General features: G+C 36.5%; 1 protein-coding gene across 2 annotated transcripts in view; it reads left to right on the forward strand.

Moving 5' to 3' along the window:
* MCU (mitochondrial calcium uniporter) overlaps positions 1-25913 on the forward strand; it is a 197749-nt gene that overhangs the window by 84500 nt on the left and 87336 nt on the right. The window lies entirely within an intron of this gene.

Genomic DNA, 25913 nt, shown 5'->3' on the forward strand with positions numbered 1-25913 from the left:
AGCACAAGAGTAGAGGAGAGGGAGAAGCTCAGCTCCCCGCTGAAGAGGATGATTCAGGGCTTGATCCCATGACCCTGGGGTCATGACCTGAACCAAAGGCAGACACTTAACCACCCAGGAACCCCTTATCTTAGCCTTTTGATGATGTTATTCCATTTTGTTTGGACATCTTGTGTCACTCTGTTGTCTTCTTTGATAGTCATATTTTTTCTCTAAATTTTTGGGTTTTGTGTATATATTTGATAAAATATATAGCAAAATTTACCATCCTGACAACATTTTTAAATAGTTCAGTGGCATTAAGTACTTTCACATGGTTGCACAACCATCACTGCCATCTTCAGAACTGTTTTTTATCATTGCAAACAGAATCTTGGTAACTATTAGACAATAATTTCTCATTAACCTTTCCCCAGCCCCTGATAACCACTTTTATACTTTCTATCTCTGTGAATATGTCTATTTTAGGTACTTCATATCAGTGGAATCATGTATTTGTCCCTTGGTGTCTGACTTACTTCATTAGCAAAATGTTTCCAAGGTTCCTCTGTGTTGTAGTATGTATCAGAATTTCCTTTCTTTTTAAGGTTGATAATATTCCATTGTATCTATGCGTCACATTTGTTTATCCATCAGTGGACATTTGGGTTGTTTCCATCTTTTAGCTATTGTGAATAATGCTGCTGTGAACACTGTTGTGTAAATTACCGTTCTTTGTTTTGAATTTTTTTAGATAAAAACCTAGAAGTGCAATCCTGGATCATATGGTAATTCTACTTTTAATTTATTAAGGAAACACAATATTCTTTTCCACAGTGGCCGCACCATTTTATATTGCCACCAGCAATACAGAAGTGTTTCACTTTCTCCACATCCATGCCAATGCTTGTTATTTTCTGTTTTTGTTTTGTTTTTGCTAATAGCTATGCTAATGGGAGTGATGTGGTATCTCACTATGTTTTTAATTTACATTTCCTTAGGGATTAGGGATATCTTTTCATGTGCTCTAGTTTTGTTCTATGTTCTCTTTTATGTTCCTTCTACTTCACAGCCATTTATCTAGATGTAGATTTGTTTTTATTTATTATTTTGGGACTTTATGGTACCTGAATATGAGGATTCATGGCTTTTAACATTTCTGGAAAATTCTTAATCAAATATTCCTTTGAATGTTATTTTCCCTCCATTATCACTAACATATGGTGGTCCTTTTCGTTCTTTATTAAAAAGCTTTCTATCTTTTTTGCTGCATCCTGGATAACTCTTTATATCTAACTTCTGATGTACTGATTCTTCAGTGTGTCTCATGTGCTATTTGAACCATAAATTTGACATTTTAGTTATTAGTTTTCATTCTAGAAGCTCTTTTAGGCTCCTGTTCAAATATACCTATAATTTTCATGGTCTTCAAAAGTTTTTCAGGTTTCTTGTTTGTATTCATCTTTTTAAAAAAGATTTTATTTTTAAGTAATCTCTGCATCCAATGTGGGACTCAGACTTGGAACCCTGAGATCAAGAGTTGCATGCTCTGCTGACTGAGCCAACAGATGCCCCATCTCTATTCATCTTAAACAAATATGCTTTATAGTCTGTATCAGATGATTTTAGTATCCAAAATTCTTGGGGTTAATTGTCCCACATTATCTGGGATGGATTGTTTTCTCAGATGTTTTGTTTTTTGAATAATAAACTTGCCTTCCCTGGGTTTAATATGTAAGTAATTCCGTGTTGAGGGTTTTGTCTCTAGAGATATATATTGAGTTTGATTTTTCTGAATGTCTGATGTTATTGTATATCAGCACCACTTTCTGTATTTCTCAGCTTGGGAGTGTTTATGTACTGTTTGAATGGAGGCCAAATTAAAGATGTAATTCTTGTCCTATTCCTGTGGCATGAATAAATTCCTTATAATTTATTCCTTCGTTGAGGATATAGCACTTTAATGTTCCTTGCTTCATGAGAGGATCTTAGTTGTAACCTTATCTTTTAATAACTCAAATTTTTGTCTCTAGCCCTTGGTGGTTTTTTGTTTTTAATTGTGGCAAATTGTAAACTTTTCTCATCATGCAAAACTGAAATTTTATACCCATTAAGCAACAATCAACTCCCCATTCCTCCTCCTTGCTGCCTCCCATCAACCACCATTCTGCTTTCCATATATATGAATTTGACTACTTTACATACACATATAAATGGAATGAACAGTATTTGTCTTCTGGTGACTGACTTATTTCACTTAGAGTGATGTCCTCAAGTTCCATGTTATAGCATATGTCAGAATTTCCTTCCTTTTTAAGGATGAATAGCATTTCATTATATGTATATACCACTTTTTGTTTATCCATTCATCTATTGATGGAGACCTAGGTTGTTTCTGCCTTTTGGCTATTGTGAATAATACTACTATGAAAATGGATGTGCAGATATCTCTTTGAGTGTTTATTTCTTTTGGATATATAGTCAGAAGTGGGATTGCAGTACCATATGGTAGTTCTATTTTTAATTTTTGGAGGAACCACCATACTGTTTTCCATAGCAACTGTACACTTTTTATATTCCCACCAGTTAGTGCGCAACGGTTCCAACTTCTCCACATTCTTGTTAACACTTATTATTTATTAGAGACACTTATTATTTAATAGAGACAGAATGTGCTTGAGTAGGGGAGGGAAAGAGGGAGAGGAAGAGATTCTTAAGCAGGCTCCAAGCTCAGTGCAGAGCCCAATGTGGGGCTCAATCTCATATCCCCTGAGATCATGACCTGAGCTGAAATCAAGAATTGGGTGCTTAACCGACTATGCCACCCAGGTGCCCCAACACTTATTACTTTTAATAGTGGTTATCCTAATTGGTGTGAGATGGTATTTCATGTAGCTTTGATTTGTATTTCCTTAGTGATTAGTAATGTTCAGTATCTTTTCACATGCTCGTTGGCCATTTTCTATCTTCTTGAAGAGATGTCTGCTTAAGTCCTTTGTTCATTATTTAATTGAATTGTTTGGATTTACTTTTTTTTTTTTTAAGATTATTTATTCTTGAGAGACAGAGAGAGAGGCAGAGGGGAGAAGCAGGCTCCATGTGGGGAGCCCGATGTGGGACTCGATCTCAGGACCGTGGGATCATGACCTGAGCCAGAGGTAGACACTCAACCACTGAACCACCCAGGCATCCATTGTTTGGATTTTCTGGATTTCTGTTGTTATTGAGTTACATAAGTTCTTTTTTAACTTTTTATCAGACATAGATTTGCAAATATTTTCTTCAGTTACATAGGTTGCCTTTTTACTCTTTTGGTTGTGTCCTTTGGTGCACAGAAGTTTTTAATTTTGATGTAGCCCACCCTGGAGAGTTCTCAAACCCAAGCTTGTGGATTACCCAGACCAGGGAACTTCCTTCAGGGCTCTGGTTTTCATTTGTCAATTCATTTTTAGGCCCATGAGGATTTTTTCCTTTTTTCTTTATGCTCAGTTATGCATTTCAGAGGGTATTTGTTATATTTTTACCCTGCATTTCTCCATGCTTTGTGATAGCGTTTAGGTTATCTGGTCTAAAGTGTTGGTAAGACCAAAGTACTTTCCGATCTAATGTAGGATATTTTGCCTATATGAACTGGGCTAAGTGCCTTTTAAAATCCTGAGATTAAAGAAGTCTTACTTAGTCACATTATCACCTTCTTTGGATAACAGGGCAAACAGGGCCTTTGCCACAGGGCAAGTAAAAGGATTCAAATTCATTTAAGCTGTGTCTTAGTATTACTACAGCTGTGGCTAGCCTGACAGAAGATGGATTGGTAGTATATAAAGTTTTCTTACAATTTATTTACTAAGTTAGATAGCACAAACCATTTATAAGCTATAAAATGATATTATGGGTTTTTTTAAATGTCCGCACAAAAGAATACTGTAAGATGGGAAATGTCTCAGTGATATTTTCATTCATGTTTTTATATGTTACATATGTCACAAGCTGCTGCAGAATGTATAGCAAATACTGAGAGGTTATATTGTTCACTATTTCCCATTATACCTGTATAGCTGAAAATGCAGAGCTATATGTCCTTGGGCCTTATTGGATGTGTAATGTAGCAAAGTATTTTTTGGATCCAGGGTATCTATGATTAGCTCATAACAAGGTTGGCCCTTAAGATTGACTTTTACTGCCCTTACTTTTTATCAAATAAAGAAAGCCTATAGGCATGAGCCAGCAGAAGATGAAATAGTTTCATTACTTCAGAGAATTGATAGCAATGTAGTTGCATGCTTCACTGCTGAGTCACAAATCTTTGCTACTTCTTGAACTCTTTGGCCAGTTGTTTTTCCAGAGACATGCACCAGCCAAGGATAGGAAATATGTAGTGCTTTGCAAATGGATTGTTTTCTTTCCTTGGATATTGTGATTAAGAATCTTGAGATGGGAGAGTATTTTGGATGATGTAGTTGAGTCTAATATAATCACAAGGGTCCTCATGATTATAGGGAGACAAGAGATGAGAGTTAATAGTAGGAGATAAGAAGATGTCTGAAGCATGAGGTGGGAGTGATATGAAGAAGGTGTCATGAGCCAAGGAATGCAGGAGACCTTTAGAAACTGAAAAAAAGTAAAGAAAGGGATATTCCTCTCAGAGCCTCTAGAACCTTGACTTTATTTAGCCCAGTGAGACTCATTTTGAATACCTGACCTCCAAAATGCACGAGAATAAATATGTGTTGTTTTAAGCCACTGGAGTTGGGGAATTTATTTCAAAGACAATAGGAAACTAATAAAACAAGAAGACCTGGTTTACATACCAGGTTACACACAGGTTCATACACCTGTGACTGTGTGAAGGCACTGGTGATAATAAAATATTTGTAATTTCTGAGTACTTTGATTTTTTTACTTAAGGAAAAACGTGGCTAACTTTTATTTTTGAGTATTAAGTGACTTCATATTTTTATATCCTAGCTGTTAGCACTATGATTGTCTAATGTCACTTTTATTACTGTTAGTGAAATGAGAAGTAGATTATAGCAGAAAGGTTTAATTATAAATTTCACACAAATAATTTGATAGCTATTCTACATTACCAAATCATTGCCTCCTTTTCATTGTCTGTTACCAACATGATTCCTTACATTGTTGCTTCAAAACCAAGAACTAAAATAAAATAAATAAGAGCTAATAATTTGTGTCATTACAGGCTTATTGAAGACTTGTGTTTTGAGCAAATACAGGCTTCTTTCAGAAGTAAACGGATTTTAAAAACATAGTGAAAGGAATGTTCCCATTATTTATTTATTTTTTAAAGATTTTATTTATTTATTCATGGGAGACACACAGAGAGAGGCAGAGACATGGGCAAGAGAGAAGCAGACTTCCCACAGGGAGCCCGATGTGGGACCCAACCCCAAGCCCCAAGATGAGGACCTGAGCCCCAAGCAGAGCCACCCAGGCATCCCAGGAATGTTCTCTTTAAATAATTAACCATTGGACTGGAGGGTATTATGCTGAGTGAAATAAGTCAATCGGAGAAGGACAAGCAGTGTATGTTCTCATTCATTTGGGGAATATAAATAATAGTGAAAGGGAATATAAAGGAAGGGAGAAGAAATGTTGGGAAATATCAGGAAGGGAGACAGAACATAAAGACTCCTAACTCGGGGAAACGAACTAGGGGTGGTGGAAGGGGGGAGGAGGGCGGGTGTTGGAGGGGAATGGGTGACGGGCACTGAGGTGGACACTTGACGGGATGAGCACTGGGTGTTTTTCTGTATGTTGGTAAATTGAACACCAATAAAAATTAATTAAAAAAAAAATAAATAAAATAAATAAATAAATAATTAACCATTGGGATCCCTGGGTGGTGCAACGGTTTAGCGCCTGCCTTTAGCCCAGGGCGGGATCCTGGAGACTCGGGATTGAATCCCACCTCAGGCTCCCGGTGCATGGGGCCTGCTTCTCCCTCTGCCTATGTCTCTGCCTCTCTCTCTCTCTCTCTCTCTCTCTCTCTCTGTGTGTGTGTGACTATCATAAATAAATAAAAATTAAAAAAAAAACATTAAAAAAAATAAAGATTTAAAAAAATAATTAACCATTAACTTTCACAAATATAGTATTTCTTGAAGCTGATTAATGTTTAATGCAGTTGTTAAATTTCCTGCTTAATTCTCAGATTGTGTCATTGGTAAGTTTTCTGAAAACTGCCATGTATTAAGTAATCATCACATGAAAAGATGTTTAACATTGATATGTAAAAACAATAGTTTATAAAATGACATACTTTGCTTATTTCCCTTATTTGTAGTTAATTCCTCTCTGGCGGAGACTACCGAGTATAAGAAATTCAGAAAGGAAGATTTTTTATTTTTAAACACTTGGGAGCCTAAGGTCTCATTTGTGACTAGAGCATGGGGATCTTGTAGCTAAGATTGCCCTGAATGACTACAATGCACAGCATAAGTCTGTTGGCTTGACTTGTATCAGTAAAGGATTCTGTTGGTTAACAAGTTATATTTATTCACTGCAAATAAATTAGAAAATAGAGATAGTGAAAATAAGACCCAGTAATATATTCACTGTTAACACTTTGACATAGAGCTTTCCTGACTTTTCCTGTAAATGTTATTTTTGAAATTTCTTTATTATAGCATTACATTGAATGTCTTTTCATGTGATGGTTATACCTGAATTTTAATTTGTAGCAGTTTTTCATTAGCATCAGTTTAGAATCTGGAATTAGACTTTGATTCTGGACTTTTCAGCTTAACAATTACATGACCTGGCAAATAAACATTATTTGTAAAACGGAGGTAAGTTAAAGGATTGTTGTGAAGAGTAAATGAGGTCGTACAACACATTTAATACAAAATCTCATATACAATATCATTTAATAAATAGTCACTATCTTTACTCAAGGGTTCCATTATATGAATATCCTATAGGTAATGTAACAAATTCCTTATTGTTGGGAAATTTTTCTAATGTTTCATGATTATAAAAAGATGCAGTATTTAAGCAACTTCTTTAATGCTAAGAAGACTTATGAAGTATGGGATTGGAATATTGAATTGGTACCTCTCACGATCAAGGGTAACACCTATATACTCTTTAAATTTTTTCAGTAGAGTAATTAGCCGAGTCATCTTTCATAGGGAAATACATGTCAGTATTGTACTGGTGCAGTCTATTTATAGTGTATTTCTTCTTTTTTTGTTTTTTAAATTTATTTATGATAGTCACAGAGAGAGAGAGAGAGGCAGAGACACAGGCAGAGGGAGAAGCAGGCTCCATGCACGGGGAGCCCGATGTGGGATTCGATCCCGGGTCTCCAGGATCGCGCCCTGGGCCAAAGGCAGGCGCCAAACCACTGCGCCACCCAGGGATCTCTGTTTATAGTGTATTTCTAATGCTGGTTTATTTTGGTTCCCTATTTATAAGTTAAATTTAGAATATGATATGTAAAAAGACATTTTGGATTATATTTACTTAGTAATGTTATTTATACAAGACACTGAGGTACATGATAACAGATGGTGCATGTTTAGACCTACTTGTTGTAATGTTCTCTTTGCCAGTGATTAGGTGTTTGATTTTGGACAATTACTATAATATCACTGGACTATAGTTTCTTCTGAGTAGAATGAGGCATTGGACAAGATCAGCAATTTTCAAATTTGAGTAATTTGCAGATCCTTTAAGAGGGACAAATATTCCAAGTATTGATTGAGACTGTATTATTTTTAATTACATGCATAACTATAGTGTTGGACAAACATAAAATTAAATAGAAATTCCCTGTGCTGCATCCATGTAGAGCTATAAATCAAAACAAATGGAATATAAACAAAGGAAAACCAACATATTAGCAACATATTAATATGATGAATGATAGTGATTTGCTGAAACTAAAATGCTGCTTCTGATATGAATATGTTATTCTTTGCTATCCTATAGGTTCTTTTGCATTGGGCCACCTGGAATACTGTGCGCAAGATGATAATTTAATTTTCTTAAGGCATCATTTCTATTAAAACTATTGAAAATGATATCATGATATCATTTGGCCTCTACCATCTCAACTATATTGCTGCCTCTGTTTTTCTCATTTTAAGATAGTGAGGGAAACTGATGACTTCTTGTGTTGGTAAACACAAATGTGGGCACATGAATATTCTAGCAACACTGAAATCATTCAGATGATCCAAATTTGCAAAGATTATCAATGATAAAGTCATAAAATTTAAAATTTCTTATAGAGAACTTCTAAACTCTAAAGCATATAACCATAGATCTGGACTGTGTTCTCCATGGAGAACACTGAGTAGCTAATCTAAGATGCTCCTATGATCCAGTAACTAAGGACCTGTTCCTGTAAGAAATGATGGCAATATATACACTAGCAATATATACACACATGCCAGGGTGCCTCGCTCTTCTAGATTAGGGAAATGTATTTATGAAGCTAAATAAGATTAGAGTGTTTTTTAAACAAGCAACTAAGAAATCATACTGTCTCATTGCTGTAGGGCAGTGGTTCTCAATAGGAGGTAATTTGCCCTCGCCCCAAGATACTTGGCAATGTTTGGAGCATTTTGGTTGTTAGCAACTAATGGGGATTGGGGAGCTGGCCCTCCTAGTGACAGTGGCTAAAGCCAGGGACATTTCTTTCTTTTTTTTTTTTTTTAAGATTTATTTATTTTTATTTATTTTTAAAGAGAGAGCATGAGTGAGAAGTGCAGAGGGACAGGGAGAGAAATCTCAAACAGACTCCTCACTTAGTAGGGAGCTGATGTGGGGCTCAATATTATGACCTTGAGATCATGACCTGAGCCAAATTAAGAGCCAGATGCTTAACTGAATGAGCTACCCAAGGCCAAGGATATTTCCAAGGATATACACACTGGACAGCACCCCACAACAAAGAATTATCCAGTCCAAAATATCAGTAGTGCCAAAGTTAAGAAACCCTGCTGGAGGGCAGTGTAGCAAGCCAAGGTTAGTTTTAGAGAGAAAGGGAGCAGCATGATCATATTCATAAAATGTTTATTATTGGAAACACAAAATGCCCTATAGTCTATCCTCTAGTATAGACCGGGACTATTTAAAATCAATTATTTGTGAAGTAGATGCTAACTGTAGAAACCTTTTTTTTTTTTTTTTTGTAATGGATCTAGGAACAAAGAATGGCAGTATGGTACTAAAGTTTTCTTAAAGTAAATATCATTTCTATATCTTAGTTGCAGAAGCTGTTACTGCAACTTTGATCTGTCTTATAGTTTCTCTTTTTTTAATGATTTACTTATTTATTAATGAGAGACACAGAGAGAGAGAGGCAGAGACATAGGCAGAGGGAGAAGCAAGCTCCCCGAAGGGAACCTGATGTGGGGTTCCATCCGGATTCCAGGATCATGCCCTGAGCTGAAGGCAGTCGCTCAAATGCTGAGCCACCCAGACGTCCCTACTTTCTCCAACTTTGGTATAAATCTTTCTGTCCTACAATTGAATTTGAAAGAATAATCTTTCTGGTTGTGTTTCAAAATCACACCCGAGTGATGTATGAAATATGAAAGTCTACGTAACTATCCTGTATGAAATCTTATTGAATGAGAAAAGCATTATGTTTTCAGCAATGGATCATTTTTCTTATAATTTTTTGAGTGGCTTTTGTTTTAGGTTTGTTTTACTTATTACAGAAATTTTTCAAAAATACAAAGACAATAGTATAATTAACCCATGAACTCTGACATATCCACCAGCCAAATGTGAACATTTGCCAGTTTTGTTTATCTTTCCTCTCTCCCACTGTCTCCCTTCCCAGAATTATTCTAAAGCAGATCTCAGACAGGGCCCCTAGGTGGTTCAGTTAAGTGTCCAACTCTTAGTTTCAGCTCAGGTCATGATCTCAGGGTCATGAGATTGAACCCTGCATTGGGCTCTGGGCCGGGTGTGGAGCTGCTTAAGATTCTATCTCTGCCTCCCTCTCTGCCTCTTCCCCTATTTCCATCTCTTAAAAAGAAAAACACAAAACAAATCTCAGACATATTATTCTATCCATAAATACTTTGTAACTCTGTTTTTGAATGAAAGTGGAGAAGGGGTTGTCTTGAGAGTAGGTTATTGGTGAAGTGAAATTGTAGCAAGTCTTTGGACTGGAGGCTTCTTGGAGTGAAGTGGATAATCCAAAGCCTTCCATATAATTGGAGTTCTCTTAAACATTTATTGAATTGAAAATTCTGATATAAATGATTTAAGTAATGCTGTGATTTTAATTTGCTACAAGGCAATTTATTCACTTTTATTTTTTTTTATTTTTTATTTTTTTTTAAATTTTTATTTTTTTATTTATGATAGTCACAGAGAGAGAGAATGGCAGAGACACAGGCAGAGGGAGAAGCAGGCTCCATGCACCGGGAGCCCGACGTGGGATTCGATCCCGGGTCTCCAGGATCGCGCCCTGGGCCAAAGGCAGGCGCCAAACCGCTGCGCCACCCAGGGATCCCTTTTTTTTTTTTTTAATTTTTATTTTTTTATTTATGATAGTCACAGAGAGAGAGAGAGAGAGAGAAATTTTATTCACTTTTAAAAAGTTTTTATGCCACCTTTGATTTTTAGCATTGGCTTTAATCACAGCCTGATCCCCACTGCTACTCTTCTTTCTCCTGACATTTTACTAATCCATATCTTTTCTTTTGGCCCTTTCCCAAGTATATACTCATGACGTTTGACTCTTGAAATTCTGTAACTGTTTTTGTTCTTCTCATTAAATGTTTGGAATTTTAAAGCTCTTAAAGCCAAAGAAACAGGTCTTAAGCAAGGGAGTGACATGAAAAGACAAGCATTTTAGGAAGATAATTTTGGTTATGTTGTGGAGAATAGATAGTAGGCAGGGAGAATAGAATTGGTGCAGTCCAGACTTGGAGATGCAGAAACAGATGGATTTTACAGCTATTTAAGAGATAGAACCCACAGTCTTTTGGTGACTGAATGGAGGAAGGAAGGAAGGTGGGAGGAAGGAGTTAAGAACGATGGCCAAGTTTATCATTTTGACAACTAAATGATAGTGCCATTTTCTGAGAGAAGGAATACAAGGGATAGAGCAAGTTTGTTGGAGAAATATATTTGATTTCCTAATTTGGTGAGTGGCGTGGGGGAAGAAATCTTCTCTTAACTCTCAATGTGGGTTCTAGTGAAAGAAGTACTGTTTTACTTTTGTAGTACTGTGATTTCATTCATGCTTTTAGACTAATTTATGAAAAGAAAATCTTTTTGGCTTCGCATACTCCCAACTCCCAACTTGGCCTGCAAGTTTTGTGTAGTCATTATCTAGACCAGGATTTACATCCTGACACTCACTTGCCAGAGGTATTAGACAAGATGCCTGGAGAGAAATGACCAAGTTGGACACATGGTATAATGGAATCCTCAGCCCTCCATCTACTCTTTTTTTTGTCTCTTAGACTTAGAGGTGACTAGATGTTTGATTTACTTTGGTGATAGAAGACCAAATCCTGAGGGGAAACGACTTTAGATTTTCCTTGTTCATGCACCCCTAAGTTTACTTTTTTTAGAAAGAATACTTTTCTATCATGGAATTGTCAGTGTATGGTGAGTGGTCAATATAGTACGGGTATCCAGTGATATTATTTTCATAAGTGATATTATTAAGGTTTCATTAATTCACTAGTTAAAATGACTTACTTTCTTCCTTTTTTTGAATTTTTTATATATATATATTTTTTATTGGAGTTTGATATGCTGAGTTTATTTTTTAACTATTCTATAAGTACTTAAATTCACATGGTTAAGATTTAGAAGACCTTTGGCACCTGAGAAATTTAGACATGTAAATCATTACTAATTTCTGTATTGTTACAAAAGAACATTTCAACCATCTTTACTGCTTTAGGCATATATAATTATTAATTAATATTATTCATAATATTAATTATGTATAACATAATATTAATCATTATACATAATGTTAATTAATACTTACATATTATATATACATATATATACATATATATATATATATTAACCCAGAATAGTTGGTGCCAAGTCATCAGTATGTTTGCCATTCTTATCATTTGATTTAGGTGAGTCCCAACATAGGGCTAATACCCCAGTTGAAGCTGAGCACATTTGTTTCATGTGAGCTTCTATGATAGAAGGATCCTGAGAGTGTTTCAGAGTAAACTCTGGAGCCAGTGTCATTTGGAGAGGATATATCTCACTTGTGGATAATTCTTGACTTTTCCAAAGCTCCAAGACTAGGCTGTTCCAATGTGTATATTTGCCATCAAATTGTGGATTTCAGTACTAACTATAATAAAATACTTTTAAGTAATAATTCAGAGGTGGCCATTCTTCCAGGTAAGGGTCAGAGGCTTTGAAAGTTTTTCATTAGCAATTTCAACACTCTTTAAATTATTGGTATTTGTTTCAAGGGGTGGTACTATAAAGTGTGTTATTTAGAGATATGAGAGAACATATCAAAATGATCAGTTCAGAGTAGTTACCTGAGGGAATTGGAAAAGAAGTAAGTTGAGTGTGTTGGGGATGGAGGAGTGGAGGTTTTAGGGGTAGAGGTAGCAGTAATGGATTGCTGTTTTTGTAACCAGTTTACAGATTAAAGTTCCAAATTAATATGGATGTATAATGGATGAAAAATGAAAATTAAAAGGATAAATTTGTATGTGGATACACATACTAAATACAGGGAGGACCGTTAACATACGTAGTCATCAATGAAACATGTAGTTCAGATGTATCTTTGTGATAAAAATAACTATGGAATTCATAAAAGAGGTATAAGATTTATACACTGAGACCTATTGAAAGAAAGTAAAGAAGACCTAAACAAATGGAAAAATATCCCATGTTCATGGACAAATATGTAATTGGACCTCATCAAAATTTAAAATTTCTTTGCTGCAAAATGACAGTATTAGACAAGTGAAGAAACAACCTACAGAATAAAAGTACTTGCAAATCATTCATAAAGGACTTGCGTCCAGAATATATTAAACACTTATTAACTCAATAATAAAAAAAAACCCAACCCTCATTTAAAAATGAACAAAGAATTTGAATAGTCATTTCTGCAAAGGAGATGTATGAATGGCCAATAAACTATTGAAAAGATGTTCAGCTTCACCAGTTCTTAGGGAAATGCAAATTAAAGCCACAAAGAGATACTACCTCACATCGCCTATTATGGCAACAACAACAATGATAATAATAGAAAATAATAAGTATTAGTGAGGATGTGGAATAATTGGACCATTTATATATTTCTGGTGGAAATGTGAAATGGTATAGCCACTTTGCAAAACAGTTTGGCAGTTCCTAAAAGTGTTTAACGTGGATTTCTCATATGACTCAGTAATTTTGCTTCTAGGCCTATACCCAAAAGAAATGAAAGCGTATATCTACCCAAAAACCTGTACAGTGTTTATAGCAGCATTTATTCATAATAGGTCAAAAGTAGAAATAACCTACATACTTATCAGCTAGATAAACATAGATGTATATCCATTGAATGGATAAACAGAATGTAATGAATATTATAGAATGTAATGGAATATTATTTGGCAACAAGAAAGAATGAAGTAGTGATATATGCTATAACGTGGATGAGCCTTGTAAATGTGTTAAATGAACAAACCCAATTACAAAAGACTACATAGTGTCTGATTCCATTTGTATGAAATGTCCAGAACAGGCAATCCATAGGGACAGAAAGTAGATTAGTGGTTGCCAGGGGCTGGGTGAACGAAACAGTGAGAGAATATTAACCAGCTTGAGGTTTCTTTTGGAGTGACAAAATTTTCTAGAATTGGATATTGAGGATGGGTATGGAACTTTGTGAATATACTAAAGCCACTGAATTGTACACTTAAAAAGGGTAATTTGATATGTGAAATGTATCTCAGAAATATATTTTTTAAAATAACTGAAAAAACTGTGGAAGAAGGAAATGGAAAACAAAGTTGGGGTTTTTAAAAAGCGATTTTCTAAGATATTGTTTGGGTAATATTTGTGTGTGTGTGTGTGTGTGTGTGTATTTTAGATGAACTGGAAAGAGTAGGAAAGATGCATTTGTCATTACTTGCTCAAACAAGTTTACCATGATCTTTTATGATCAGAGGAGCATAATGCCTATTTAACTTAGATGGAAAGCCACAAAAAACTTCACTCCTTCCCCTTCCGCTCCTTCCCTCCTCCCCACCTCATCATCTGGAAAGGTCTAGCAGCACCCCCCTCAAAAAAAAGAAAAAACCCACACAAACCAAAATCCTGAAACAGTGATATCTGATCTAAGTTTTACCATGTCACTGCTTCTCTGGTTTTCTCCTGTTAATACCTTCTTCACACTCACAGGCTTATTGTGACACTCAGATGCAGTTTTAGAAGGTAAAAGCTCTTAAAGAATTAACATTATGGGGTGAGGCACCTGGCTGGCTCAGTTACTAGAGCATGCAGCTCTTGATCTTGGGGTTGTAAATTCAGCCCCCATGGTGAGCATAGATATTACTTAAAAAAAATAAAAAACATTCTACAAATGTAATATATATTTGTGTTAATTTGGTGACATTATGATTCCTATTTGATTGCTTTGACTGACATACAGAGATAGTAATTCAGTGAATAACTTACTAATTTATTTCTGGGTATTTTTGCCATTTTATTTTATTTTTTAAAATATTTTATTTATTTATTCATGAGAGAGAGAGAGAGAGTCAGAAACACAGGCAGAGGGAGAAGCAGGCTCCATGCAGGGAGCCTGACGCGGGACTTGAGCCCGGGTCTCCAGGATCACACCCTGGGCTGCAGGTGGCGCTAAAACGCTGCACCACTGAGGCTTTTTTTTTTTTTTTTTTTTGCCATTTTAGTATAAGGATTAGAACACTTGAGTGGGGTTAAGGGAGATAGTACCCATGGAGGGACTGTTAAGTTTTTGATGTAGAATTTGGTGTCTTGTTATTGGTCATCAGAAAGATGAATTGAATTTGTAAGGCCAGGAATTTGGGGATAAGAAATTGTCGAGGCTGAGGTTACTTGGAGGCTGAGGTTACTTGGAGCCAGTATGGACTTCTTTGTTTAGGTGTATAAACTGCTTGTATCCTTAGCCTGGACTGCAAACTCTTAGAATTTTTCCCCTTGGCTTACTTTGTCTCTGATGCTTTGCTTCCTCAGATAGCCTCCTTAGTTTCTTAGATTTACTAATTTTAAATGAATGGTGGGGTTAAATTCAACTGAAGCCTAGCCAGATTATAGGTGATGAGGATTCCCAAAGGCAAAATACACCTAAAGTATACTGTGGATGAGACCTTATTCATTCCATTTGTGGTTAAAACAAGGCTTTGGGGATTGGGTGTTTACTTTCAGAAACAGATGGTTGTTTGGCGATACAGAAGCAGATGTTTTGTTTTCCTGAAATCAGTTGAGACTTTAGTGTGGAAGCCTAACCTGAGTTAATTCCTAGGTGAAAAATGAGAATTCCGAATTCCTTAGTTCTCAAACATATTTCAGAAAAATAGATGCCTACTTTCATTCAGTTCTTCTCTCTTTATCCCCCCTCCCCCCCGCCCTTCCCCTGGTTGCTATTACATAATTAATGTCTTTTTGATTGGCCAAAGGGTTGATTATCCCAGAAACTTTTATTTTTATTTATTTATTTATTTTAAAACAACTTTATTTTTTAAATTTTTATTTATTTATGATAGGCACACAGTGAGAGAGAGAGGCAGAGACATAGGCAGAGGGAGAAGCAGGCTCCATGCACCGGGAGCCCGACGTGGGATTCGATCCCGGGTCTCCAGGATCGCGCCCTGGGCCAAAGGCAGGTGCTAAACCGCTGCGCCACCCAGGGATCCCTCCCAGAAACTTTTAGTGACAGGATCTGTAGATGATTCAAATGGTCAGTTCTAACAATGAGGACACTGTGATTTTTGGTCATGCATAGGCTGCAAAAAGGGGGAATTCCTTTTCACTCACATCAGATATTTTGGTCACTTCTCTAAAGGAAACCAGTATGTGCTGCCAGGATTGTAGACTCCTTTCTATAGGACATAGATCATGATTCTCTCTACTCTGTCCTGGAACTTGCCATCACTTTTGGTGATTGCACAAAACATTCTCTAACCAAAAAAAAAAAACAAAACAAAACAAAAAAAACATTCTCTAACCACATGTTTGGGTGGAAAGAACCCCAAAAAGGTTTTACACTGTAGCAGTGTAATGTAATGCTATAGCCCTTCTCAGTCTGCCTGAAATTTCCTTTGTGAAGTGGTTGTAAAGGTGTAGCAGTACTTGAACTGGTCCATTTCCACTTGTAGTGTGCCTTTCTTTGCCTGGTACGTTCTTACCTTCACACCATATGTATTCCTAAACTCATGCTCTACCAAATGCTCTCTTGTACTTTTTCATTTATCTGAATTCTACCTATTTTTTAAACGTCCAACTGAATTTCTACCTCTTCTGAGGAACTCATTTTAACTTTTGTTTTCTTATTTAAATTTACAAGGATGTGCATTTAGTTTCCCTTACTAATTTGTGAGTTTGTTGCTTATAGGGCTCATCCATTATTTGTACTTGGCAGGTAGTTAGCAAGGCCAACAACAGAGATAGTTGTGTCTTAGTGTAGCTGTGTAACCATGAGCCAACCTCCTACAGTAGTATACAAGGAACTGGCCCTTAAAATTTAAAGGAAACAAAATAAATGATCAAGAATCCAGGGAAGAATTTAGAAATATTTGTGACTGGTGGTGTATATCAATGGACCTTCCTTCTACTAAGGCAAACCAGAACAATTTGCAGTCTACAGTTCTATAGGAAAGTGTGAAAGGAGTTCCCAGCTATAAAAAAGGAAACAATAACTCAACTGGTTTGAAATTTTTGCTGAATGCACTTTAATCATAATCAATATCTACCCTAAGTATTTCATTGAATAGTTTAAATGAAACCATTGCATTGCACGTGCTCCACCTTGGCTAGAGAATGTCAGTGTTTTGACTGTTTTCAATTTGGATTTTATTATCTGGCATAGGTACACGATCTGGCTGCACTGTAAATAAAGCTTCCAGATTTTTGAAGGATATTTTAAATTCCTTTCCATTGCTTCACTTCCATCCTCATATCCAAGACAAGTATGATGCTGTTTATTTTAGAATATCATTTAGGACAAAGGTGTGGTAAAAACAAACTAGTGGTTCCTTGAAGGGATATGATTTGGACTCAGGTAAGGAATTGCCATATGCCGCTCCTTTGAGTCTGTCTTTGGCATCTGAGAGGCATTGCATATACTGCGTGAACCCTTCTTGAGCAAAACAGGGTTGGGATTTCTAGCCCATTTTCCTTTTGAGGGAAAAATATGTCAATTTAAACATTGTAGGATGAAAGATAGGCTTTTGGGGGGGGAGGGGGGGTCTATTGTATCCAAAGTGTTAAATACAGTAAATACTGTTTATTTTCTCAAAGGAAGGGAGAGAGCTGAGATCATGCCAAGAAAAACACAAATTGGAGTAAGGTGGAGAAGAAAATGTGAGAAGTCCCTAAAATCAGATGCATATGGGAAGGATCTTCCCCATGATTAGCTCCAGACATTTTTTTTAAGGTAGTATGGTTTCTTTCATTCGTACATTCCTTCCTTCCTTCTTTTTTTTCTTTTCTTTTTTTTAATTTGTTTACTTTGTCTTCCACTCTTCAGTTTCAAAAACAGGTTAAGAAAAAGCTTATTATGAAGTCTAGTGCCACAGTCATTATTAAAATTCACCAGCGCCCAAAAGTCAATATCCAATTACTGTACCTTTTTGGCTGTTCCATGTAATTAACCTTGCTGCTTGATTCAAGGGAAGCCAGAGGAAGCTAGGTACCTTTGGATACTGTAGCTCCTTGCTTAACCTTTCATGTTGTGCGGTGAGGTTGAAAAGCCCATTTACCTGGATGTTGTGAGATTTGCATTTTCTTTCTATTCTGTCTGGAAAACCAGTGCAAAGAATGTGTACATTTAGTAGTAGGAGGGGTTAAAGAATAGATTTAAGTATGCTTGCTGCTTAGTGGCATATCTAAGAAGGACAAAAAGTCCAGCAAAGCCACTGTTGGCAGGGATTAGATCTCTCAATGTCCTTGTCTGTCAGGAAAAGTCCTCTGTGCACCCAGTCGCTTCTTTAAATGTTAATATGACATGGTGCAGGGAGATGAGGGAGTCTTCTCCTCATTTCAGTGCATGATGATGGGGGAAGCCTGTCCCTAAGTATGCGTGGGTATGGGTATGTGTGAGGGTTGCTGAGCACTCTGCCTCTGGCTGAAGTACATTGCATAGCATCTTTGCTTTTTCATGGGCATGGTGTGGGGAATTCCTCCTACACAGCAAATTTGGGGAAATTCCTAATGTTGATATGTTTTCAGCTCTTAAAGGATAATGCCTTTGTTAGACTGAAGAACGGAAAGCACGTAGGCAAATATATTAAAACCTGAATCAATTAATTCCTAGTGTGTATGTCTTTTACTTGCTTGATAGAGCTGTTTAAGCAGAATCTTGCTGTTGTCAACAGAGTTAGGATTCCACATAGCACAGGGATTGCTCTTCTTTTACCGAAGGCTTCTCCTTCCTCTAGATATTTAGCATGCAGATGCAGTTTCTCCATCCAGCAGGAGAATCTCCCCGATTTCCCCATATATCACACCGTCAGCCAAGCAAATGGTAGTGGTGGCTGCTCCAGACAATCCTGGCAGTGCTTATGCCAACAGTTTCCTAATCACCTTGGGGTCTCTGCAGCAAGGTTAGTGGTTGTGTATTCACTGAAGCCACAACTTTCTTTTCCTCCTTTCTCTGCCTCTGTCTCCCCACCTCCCCTCCTGCCACTCACATCCCCAAACATTTGGTGATTGTCACAGTTGGTGGCAGATTAAGGAAACAGGATAAAAAATAGCCAAATATATATTCTTAGGAGGTCATATCTGCTGAGTGGGCGTTTATCTGACACATTGAAATGAGCTGCTTTTGTGTGTTGGCATATAGTCCAGAACTGCAATTTTATTCACTTTTCAGTGTTTATATAAAGGTATCCTCTTGGCTCATTTCATGGTAGTAAGGGTTCACTTTATCTCTGACCCTTGTCTATAGAAAGCCCTTACAAGGACAGCAGTTTTCGCCTTGGTTTAATTTGTAAGAGAAACATTGTAATATATGTGTAGCCACTTATTTTAATTTAGAGTTAGTCTCTAGTAATAGAAGTGGTTGAAGAGAATCCTTTGGAAATGAGACTTTTGTAGAAATTAAAAGAATGTTGCTCAGCACCTCTTAATTCTCAAGTATATATTGTATATATATTATGGAATGTATTGAGCACAGATTCTATAAGAGAATAATAGATGTATTTACAAGGTATGTGTTACCAATTTGAGTAGATGAAAGCTGTCCATTGAACAGTTAAGTGTATTGAATAAGGTATTAATGCCATGCAGTTAAAATTCAAGAATAAAATGGTACATAATGGACTGACCTGCCATTGAGATATTTTCATGAGACGTGAGATTGGTGTTCACAGATGTCACCCAGTTTAATTAATGTAGTTCTAAATAGCTGTTTGTGGAATTCTGGCTGGGTTTTTTTGTTTTTGTTTTTAATATATATGTCTTCAGTGTATTGGAACACATCAACATGGAGTGAGCACTGTTTCTACTAGGTGAAAATGAGTCACATAGAAGATGTGTTTTTAGAACCAGATATATCTGATTCCAAATCCTAGTTGTGCTGATTCTTGGTTCTCTCTCCTCCTGGGACCTCAATTTTCTCATTGGAAGGATTAGGATTATAGTTACTAATTTCACAGACTTGTTAGATTCCAAGTTACTTTGAAACACAAACCTTATTTCCCCAGTTTTCACACTAAATTCAGTCCTCCTGGAAACATGCCATCACTGGTAGTATAGTTTTTGAAGTTTTAGGTATTTCCTGCAGCCCTTGTGCAAACCACCAAATTTGTGCTTTCCTACCTCTTGTAAATCACCTTGAACTTCACATAGCAAAAGAACAAAGAAAAAATATATATGGAAAAGGAGAGATTTTTTAAGGGCCATATTTTAATCTCAAGCTTAAAGGATAAACTTTTCATCAGCTTAATAATGTAATATAAAGTGATTTTCATATTAGGCTAAACAAAACATAATTTAAAAGACAAACCTACTGTCCCTGCACCTTATAAAATAACATATCTTCTTGGACCCAAGTAAGGTCTCACTTCCAAGAAGCCTTCTGTTGCCACTCCTGGCCACAATATTCTTCACTCATTGAAAATTCAATTTCTGTTGATAATTTAAATTTCATTGGGTTTACCTCTCTTTCAGGACTTATGCATTGTTATAAACCAGTGTATGTTCATTTTTATGGTTGTATCTTGCCTCACTGATTAAATTGTAACTTCTTAGCCATCAAAGACCTTGTCTTATTCTTTTTTATTTTCTTCCCAGCACCTAAGTGTTGCTTTATACATAATAAGCTCTGAGTGGATACCTTTTACTTGAGGAAGATGATAACAGTTGTCAGGAAACAAGGATGGATTCTATTCTGTATTCCAGTCTGTGGAGAGAATTCCGTCTCCTTCATTCAATAGGTATCTAGCCATTACCCAAACAAGTAGTTGTTGACTTTGGGTTTATGACTCCAGCTAGTTAAAAAACTCAATGACTAATGTAGTACTGAAATGATAGGATTAATAGGGCAAGACTGTATAAATGGTTGCACATACAAACTAGTAATGAGTAAGGTTCAGCTAGTACATTCTTTTTTTAAAAAAAAAAAAACTTTTATTTATTTGAGAGAGAGAGCGAGGGAGAGGCAGAGGGAAAGGGAGAAGCAGACTCCCTACTGAATGGGGAGTTTGATGCAGGGCTTGATCCCAGGACCTTGGGAAGGCAGATGCTTAACCAGCTGAGCCACCCAAGTGCCCCAAGTTAGTACATTCTATGTGGAAATTTTACACCACACCCACATTGCTAAGGGATGGGTAAAGAAGATGTGTCTAAAAAATCATTTAATATTTTGTATTGTCACATAGTAACACATCAGGAGTTGTTGACTCATGATAGAGTGCTTGTTTGCTAGTCTATAACATCCTCTATTTTAACAGCTACTGCAGTGGATATAGTAGTTTGTTGGAATAAACATAAACATTTGCTAAGTAGGGACTGAAGATATAGGGAATGGGTATGTCTGAATTCCTTCCTCTGACAACAGTCTAGAATGAGGTGTCATGTCTCAAGTAGCCAGTTTTGCTATTTTCTTGAATCTCCTGTGTTATCTTCCCCCACTGAAAAAATAAGACTGTGCTTAGAGTCCTTAAGTTCTGTAACTGGCTAATTTTACCTCTCTAGAATGAGTACTGTGTCTACTTCTTGAGGCTTGTAAGGGGTGAGTTTAGGGTATTAGATGAATAAAAAAATTAGAGAATAGGCTTGTAACTTCTTTTCTCTGGGTTCTCCCATTGACTGTTTCTGAGTTTACTTTGCTCCGGTACAGTCTAGGGACCTTAGAACTTACCCCATCGAATGAACAAAATTGATATGTTGGATGAGGGGATAAGTTCCGAAAATAGGATTGGATGGCTGGAAATTTTGGAAATAGTTAAGGTACTTAAGGGTGTTATCTTGGCACAATAGGTAATAAGATGTTTTAGATTTAAATAATATTATATAATTCAAGTTTTCTTGTTGGGAGGATGATATCTAACAGAATCAAATGGATGGAATTTGAGTAATTACTATTGCCTATTAGCTATAATACAGCATTTTTCAAATGTTAGTAGCTTCTGTGATGTGTTTAGAACCACTTTTGGCTTCATGTCAAGTAAGTATAGGAACTTATAAGAATTTATGATGCTAGCTTTATGTCATTTTATAGCCATCATCTTGTTTTGAGCTTTGTCTCTGATTTTGTTTTATGGGAGAATTGCTCATTTTCATTCTGCATCCATATAAAGTAAGATTAACCCATGTTAGACACACAGGATTAGCACTTCCTCTTATTCTTTCCCTTAAAAGTAAGATTGGTGAAGTTTTTTTCCAGGATTTCTAGCTTTCCCTTTCTATTTCCATTAAAAATGTTGAGTTCTGTTCCCTCATAATTCTTCATCAAATTTTTACCCAAGAAAAAGACTATCAGTACATTAATCTTTGTAACTCTCCTAGGCTTCTGAAATTAGATTCATATTTCTAATCATAGCACAGAAGTAGTTATCCTTTTTTAAAGGCATTTCAGACTTCATCAAGCCACCTAAATCACACAATAAAATATGGAACACTAGAAAAGAAATTGGAAAAATGCCTTGCATGACCAGAGTTTCTCAAAGGATATCTGTTCTTCTTAATACATGGCCCATCAGTAGTTTCTGGTTACACATTTCTGATATATTTACTAGTTTTGGTTCTGGTTTGGTCAGTGGCTTGATTCAGGAGAGACTTTGTGGGAACCTATTCATTGCCGTGCATTATCACAGACCACTTAAACTGTAGACCTGTATTTCAGAATTCTGAACTCTGAATCTTTCTTAACCCTGCAGCATTGCAGTCCTGACACTAACTTTTCAGTTTAGTTCTAGTATGTTTTTCATGTTGCAAAATTCAGCAAAGAAAGTAGGGGGCAAGGAAGACCTTCATTAATCTGTATTAAGTGAATGTTGGCTTTTTCTTTGAAAAGAGAAGAGAAATGACTTCTGACTAATTCCAGACTTTTGTATTTACAGTGCTTTCTATCTTCATTCTTCCATCCCTAGTTAAGAAAGTGGGGAAAGCCACAGGGGAAGTTATATGTATTATATTCCTCCTAGAAGCCCCAACAAACGTATGAAGATTGTTAATGAAATCTGAGGTGAATCATGTTCTCCTTTTAGAAATTGTGGTATTAGAAGAAGATCTGCAAGATCATTCTGATGTTTTTTTGTTTTTGAATTCTATTATTTTGGAGATGAATGGAGATGAAGGTATAATAAGCATAGAGTTGAAATTTACATCTCCTATTAAATTGAATCTCTTTTTGCTTGATGAAATAACCCTGGACATTCCTGGGATTCCCTGGTGTTTATTTATTTATAGTTTTGTATCTAGAGAAGGCTGTGGCTATGTAATAAAAGCTACTACGTGTGCTATATGCCACTATATGCTCAGAAAGCTTTGATTGCAGAAGCACTTTCATGAATAACAGTACTTCAGTCGAAATGCAATCTCCCAGGATCTCAAATCCAGTATATATTTTAAATCATAATGGTGCTTTTCATTTCGATTATAGAGAAATAAGAAACAAAGAAATATGTTGTGGTCTGACAAAGATAGATCAGATATTTTGGAGGCATTTCAAAATCTTGAAAGCCTTGCTCTATTGGTATATACTTAGTAAATATTCTTCAGAGTGATTGATGCTCCCTAGAAGGATAATGTTCATATGATATATATCCGTGATAGTCTTTGCAGATGCAGGGGAGGAGTTGCAAGCATATATTAAGATTTAATGTGAAATGATCTCCTTGTTGTTGAGAGGTAAGAAGTGGTAGCGCGTTTTGTCTTTGTTGCCCTGTCTTATTCCCAGTGATTTCAAATTAGTGATGGATCTTATGTCATTTGAGTTCTTTTATATTATGAAATGACTGTAATGCTTTAAAATCAAATTTAAGTCTATAAAGCTCAACTACTGATGGCGATCTCTTAATGTAGCTCAGAGTCATACAAAACGGACAGAAGAGGATTTTAACTAAATGTCATGTATGGACTGCAAATCATAATCATTAGTAATTATTTTTGCTCCTTTTCTGTTTATTACTCTCTTCACCATCTCCATCTATACCCCGAGTCTGGGAGAAGGGTGTCAGAGTTATGCTAGTCCTTGAAGGGATTCCTTATAGAGATCGTTTCTCTTTTTAAAAACAGTGCTGAAAAAGCTGTAGCTTTTTTCTCTCTTTCTTGGAAGTTTCTGCTTAACTATATTGCATACTTAGATATAGGATAATTTATCTTTATTTTTATCAGGGAGCCTTTCAGCCAGTGTGCTTTCCCATTATTATTAAAATGCCATGAATTACTAAATGCAACTAATCTGAGTAATTAGTAGTTGAGTGCAGTTATATTAGTTGTAGATGCACATTTATATAAGAATATGAAAATGATAAAGTTCAGTTTTTCTCCTTCTAAACGTTTTCTTTTTTGTAGGAAATTCTTTCTAAATGCCAAAAAGCAATCAACATTTTATTTTATTTTTTAAAAATATTTTATTTATTTATTCATGAGAGACACACAGAGAGAGGCAGAGACACAGGCAGAGGGAGAAGCAGGCTCCATGCAGGGAGCCCGATGTGGGACTCGATCCCGGGACTCCAGGAGTATACCCTGGGCCGAAGGGAGGTGTTAAACTGCTAAGCCACCCAGGGATCCCCCAGCAATAAACATTTTAAAATTAACTCTATCCAGAAGAGATTACTACCTCAGTTGCCTTTATCAAAAGGAGCCAAATATGTAGTAAAGAATGGGGCCTTTGAAGTCAAGTTTGAATCCTGGCTTTGCCACTTTCTAGCTGTGTGTGACCTTGAATAATGTCACTCAGTATCTCTGTGTGAGTGTGAGATAATAATGTCTCCTCAGGAATTTCTTTCTTTTGAAAATTAAATGACGTCAGTGCACGTGAAGTGGAGTGTGTTTCATGGCTAGTGCCCAGTAGATGTTGGTGACAGTGATGATTATGCCCCTTTCCAAAGTTTATTGCAGTAATACAGTCAATCCTTGAGTAGCATAGGTTTGAACTATGCAGGTGCACTTACTTTTACGTGGATTTTTTTTTCACAATACAGTACTCTAAGTGTATTTTTCTCTTCCTTATGATTTTCTTCAAAACGTCTTCTTTAGCTTGCTTTATTGTAAGAATATAGTGTATTATACATATAACATACGAAATATGGTAATCGACTGTTTATGTTATTAGTAAGGTTTCTGGTCATCAGTAGGCTATTAGTAAAGTTTTGGGGGAGTCAAAATTATACAGGGATTTCCTACTGTGAGGGGGCTTGGCACCCTTAACCTCCACATTGTTCAAGGGGTGACTGTATAGCTAGGAATTTAGAAATAAGCATTATCACAGAGCCTGCCTCAGAATTTTACTTGGGCAAAATTCAGCAACCGATAGGAAGCCAGCTGTTAAAAACCACTCAAAAAGAGAGCAACCAGCAAAAGGAAAAACTATAGTAACCTGAAACTGGGCTTGTCTCTTCGTGGGTCCTGGAGCCAAATGACACAACCAAGCCAGAGTGGAAAAAGGAAGGGCTTTACTTGGCAACAAGTAGGGGGAACACTGGGGATATTTGCCAAAGCATATATCCTGCTCCTCCCCCCAACGATATAATTGGGGAAGGTTTTTTTCTTTTAAAGATTGATTGATTGATGAGAGACACAGAGAGAGGCAGAGACATAGGCAGAGGGCTCCTATAGGGAGCCTGATGCACAACTCTTTCCCAGGACCCTGGGATCACAACCTGAGCCAAAGGCAGATGCTCAACCACTGAGCCACCCAGGTGCTCCTAATTGGAGAAGTTTTAAGCTAAGTGTGCTTGTATATCATGGAGGGGCTTGGCGAAGGACAGTTCAGTATGGAATTGTGGCAGAAGTCATCCTAAGTTGACAGAGACCAGGTCCTAGTTGTTTGAAGTTGCAAGGGCCAGCAAGGGTCGGCATCGTCAGTTCTCTGGCAATTAGTCCAGTGTTTGAGAGCTCAGAGGGGTTTAAGCCCTGCAAAACAACTCAAGAATGTGTGTTAGGTCAGTCTTTTGCAGCAGCTTTGGGAGTTTTGCCACTGATTTATTGTCTCTGATATGGTTAGGCTATTTCCTGGCCTGATAGTAGCTGTTTATTTTTGCATTCTTTTGTTCCTTTAAAATAATTAACTACTGAGGTCT

This window comes from Vulpes vulpes, chromosome 4, assembly GCF_048418805.1.
Source record: "Vulpes vulpes isolate BD-2025 chromosome 4, VulVul3, whole genome shotgun sequence".
In the NCBI taxonomy this organism is placed as follows: domain Eukaryota; kingdom Metazoa; phylum Chordata; class Mammalia; order Carnivora; family Canidae; genus Vulpes; species Vulpes vulpes.